Source organism: Mandrillus leucophaeus, unplaced genomic scaffold, assembly GCF_000951045.1.
Source record: "Mandrillus leucophaeus isolate KB7577 unplaced genomic scaffold, Mleu.le_1.0 Scaffold325, whole genome shotgun sequence".
NCBI lineage: Eukaryota > Metazoa > Chordata > Mammalia > Primates > Cercopithecidae > Mandrillus > Mandrillus leucophaeus.
Window position 1 is genome coordinate 2,073,306 of NW_012103421.1, and position 4,412 is coordinate 2,077,717.

Sequence of the window (4,412 nt, forward strand, 5' to 3'; positions counted from 1 at the left end):
TGATTGGTTCTGGAACGATGGGTGGCCAAGGCCGTGGTCAAATCCAGCTGGAGAGGTGCATGGGCCAGTGTCAGGGGTTTGGGTTTCACCCTGTGTCGGCTGAGGCACACTGGAAGGTTGTAAGCCTGCACATCCACTCTTCACACATTTGAGCCGCATCTGAGTGTGGACCATACTGACAGGTTCCTGCACCTGCAGCCTCCACACCGTCGCTAGTGCCCTGCCTCCTGGCTGGAGTATCCTTCCTGTCCCTTGGTTGCTCTTTGTACCCATCACGGTCCTCCCCCACCCCTCAAGTTCTGCTCCAAGCTTTGTTTTCCTCCAAGAGAAGAACCTGTCCACACAACAGTTCCAAAGCAGTGGGAAGCTCTTCTCACACGTCCCCAAGGACCGTGCTGTGTGAACTTCCCTTCTGTAATCACAGAGCCCATTGCCCTGCCCACAGGGACTGGTCCAGGAATACGGAGGAGGTAAACAGAGGATGCATTCCTTCCCCAATGCTGAGAACCCTGCCATCCTCAGCCACAGTTGCCACAAAGAAGATACCACATCCCTGGGGGCATCAGCAGGAATCAGGTAGAGAGCGGCACTGCTCTGGAGGGGGGAAGGTGTCTTTCACAGCGTCGAACGTCAGAAATCCGCAACATTGACCCAGTCCTGCCAAGATAGAACCCTGCCTGAGGATGAGGGATGGGGAGTTGGGGCATTGCAAAAGACACAATACATGAATAATCTCAGGTGATTCTCATGCAACCCCCAGAGGCTGGTGCTGCTAGCTCCCCTCTGCAGGAGAGGAAGCTGGGGCTCGGAGGCTGATTGGATCTGCTCAAAGGCCCAGGGAGAGTCAGAGTCAGAACCTGGGACAGAGCCTAAGACCTTGAGGAGGCTGCACTTTCTCCTGAGGTGAGCCAGCATTCAAGCTGTTTTTGCTTCCAGTATGAATTCCACAAGGAAATAATCTCAGGAGGAAGAGCTCACACTTGGATCCAGAAAATGTCAACATAGCCAAAGTAAAACAACCAAGACATACCTCCAGGAGCTGTGTAAACAGCAACTGGAAAGAGACAGAGACGATGGCGTGCTCCTATGTGGGGTATAAAGGGCCTGGGCTCAGGGGGCTCCACACCTGCACCTCCCTCTCACCTGCTCCTCCACCCACTCCAGCCTCAACCCACCAGAACTATGGGCTGCTGTGGCTGCTCTGGAGGCTGTGGCTCCAGCTGTGGGGGCTGTGGCTCCGGCTGTGGGGGCTGTGGCTCCACCTGTGGGGGCTGTGGCTCCGGCTGTGGGGGCTGTGGCTCTGGCTGCTGTGTGCCCATGTGCTGCTGCAAGCCCATCTGCTGCTGTGTACCAACCTGTTCCTGCTCCAGCTGTGGCTCCTGTGGGGGCTCCAAGGGGGGCTGTGGTTCTTGTGGCTGCTCCCAGTACAGTTGCTGCAAGCCCTGCTCTTGCTCCTCAGGCTGTGGGTCATCCTGCTGCCAGTCCAGGTGCTGCAAACCCTGCTGCTCCCAGTCCAGCTGTTGTAAGCCCTGCTGCTCCTCCTCAGGCTGTGGGTCATCCTGCTGCCAGTCCAGTTGCTGCAAACCCTGCTGCTGCCAGTCCACCTGCTGTGTCCCCGTGTGCTGCCAGTGCAAGATCTGAGGCTCTGGACCCAGACTTTCAGGTTTCTCCTGTTTGGTGAAAGCATTTGTTATGGTTTCCCTGAATCAGCTCATCCCACTCATCCTCCCTGAGGCACCTGCACCTTCTCCATGCTCATCATACATGCACACACCTCCTTCCATAGCTCGGCTCTCCTCTGGGCCCTGCCTTCAGCCTCCTCACTCTGGAAACACGTGTTTCCTTGATGCAGGAGGTGTCCTTGCCTGGAAGCGGGTGCCCGGCCGACTGCCACGGTGTTCCCTGCACTTGGGTGTGGACCATCTTCTTCTTCTCCCTGGGATGACTGAGATGCAAAGTCTGACCCCACAAGGCCAGGTCGATGTTCCTGAGTGATCACTAAAAACCAGCTTCTCAACCACCACTGGGACCCTGGATCGTCCTGGGCCGCTGCCTATTCTCCTGTGGCCACCTGTAACCAGGAAGGCCTCCTTCCTTCCTTCCTGTTGTCTCCATCTGTTTAAAAAATAATAATAATAATAATGAATGAATTTCCTTGCAATAAAGCCTCTCATGTCTGCAAATCAACTGCATGCTTGGTGCAATTCTGTCCAACCCCTTTCCTGTGCGGTGACTGATTCTGTGTTCTGATCTGTCAGCCAAGCTGGGAAACGCCTGCCTGCAGGCCTGGTGCATTCACAAAAAAACCTGCCATTCCCTTCTTCCCTCCTCTCAGCCTCAGGTATCTTCACACTCTCTGCTTACAGGAGAAGGCTCAACCCGGTGCCTGCCCTAGAGGCGCAGAGGGGCAGGCAGGCCCTGAGTACCGACGACCAGCCAAGCAGGGCTTTGCACAAGACCCGTGGCTTCCAGCTTCCCACTCTCCTCTGGGGCCTCGGAAGGACCCCAGGCAGGACAAGGTCACGGGAGGGAGGAGTGAAGCACCCCTGAGCGACAGGGCACCTCTGATTCAAACACAAAATTAGCCTTTTAGAATTATGAAGTCAATGGGCTTTCCATAACTAAAAGTAACAGGGAAGTTATAGAATGGCCCAAGGCGTGCTCGGCGCTCAGTCTCCCGGCAGGAAAGGGGAATTCCTGGGAAGTGACACATTTGGGGAACCTAAGCCAAGTCCATCTGTTTCGTGGTGACGCGCCACCACGCTGAGCCTGTTCTCTGATCGGTGACACAGGCAAGGCTTTAGAAATCACACGCTGGGGAGGAGGGGACAAGAGTGATCTGAGGACGATCTCCAGCCAAGCGAACCCGGAGGGAAAGGGTGGAGGGAAGAGAGCACACAGGGAGCGCTGGTGAGAAATGAGCACCCACGGAACGCCCGCAGATCTAAGCCACTGCTGATAATGCCAGGGAAGAACACAGTGGGAATTTCCAAGACAAATTTCTGAGATAAAAGAGATGCAACGTAAGGAGAAATGAAATAATCTAGAAATAAAGGCTTAGATTATTTCAACCACGTTTAGGAGAGGGAATAAAAGTGTGTCAAAGGTGTGTCTTGCTAGGGGACATGACTATTGATAGTTTCACGACGCTAAAAGGAAATGCCGCTTAAGACAGTTTACTCAAAAATCCAAACTGGGAAACTCCAGAAGGTGGCAGCAGACAGGCACACAGCGGCCATTGCATTTGAGCCCTGTACATTCCCACAGCCCACAGGACACCGGGCAACTTGGTAACAAAACTGAAAATGCACGCTGGAGACTCATACAAACCCCGGTAAGCTGGTCATGGTGGCTCACACATGTAGCCTCAGCTACTCAGGAGGCTGAGGCGGGAGGATGGCTTGAGCCTGGGAGTCTGAGGCTGCAGTGAGCTGTGATTGCACCACTGAACTCCAGCCTGGGCAATATAAAGTGAGATGGTGTCTTAAGAAAAAAACAGGTGAACTTCAAAGTACAAGAAGGTGGGGATAAATTTCCCAGAGTCACAGTCCCCCAGGGTTTCAGTGTCCGTGTAGGAGAAAGCAAAGAAACATCTAACAGAGCCGAAAACAGGGGAACCTCAAAAGAGCCAACAGGTGCGTGCTGGAGAAGCACAGCATGAATTTTGAATCTGGCTCCTGAAACAGGGAAGCTTTTCCTCCCTCTAGTGGAGAGTGGGTGCGAGGCCCTCGGTAAGTCCCCACAGGCAATGGAAGAAAGTAGGAAGCCTGCTGTGAAACAGATCACAGTGGTAGCCTCCGGTTTCCAAAGGAGCTAATGAACAATGAGAGGAAATGATACCAGACATAAATAAGGCTGGGCGCGGTGGCTCACACCTGTAATCCCAGCACTTTGGGAGGCCGAGGCAGGAAGATCACTTGAGGCCAGGAGTTCAAAACCAGCCTGGACAACAGAGTGAGACCCCCATCTGTACAAAACATTTTAAAAATTAAGAGGGCATGGTGGTGTGTGCCTCTAATCCCAGCTACTAGGGAAGTTGAGATGGCAGGATCGCTTGAGCCTGGGAGGTTGAGGCTGCAGTGAGCCATGATCCTGCCACTGCACTCTAGCCTGGACAACAGAGTGAAACCCCATCTCAAAAAAAGAGACATAAATGAACAACGAAAGCCATAAATAGAAGAATTGCTAAATGAGGTGACATTACTCAAGAGAAAATTTGAGTTAAAAGAAATCACTCTAGAAATAAAGTCTAAAATGGGACAAACGTATGAGTAAAAAAGTAGAATAAATTTTAAAAACCAAAAAGAAATGAAGAGCTAAAAAGGATTCGAGAGACAAGGACAAAAATGGAAAAGAAGCAAAGAAGATCCAAGACTCCTAACCAAAGTTGTGTATGATAGTCAAACAATTAC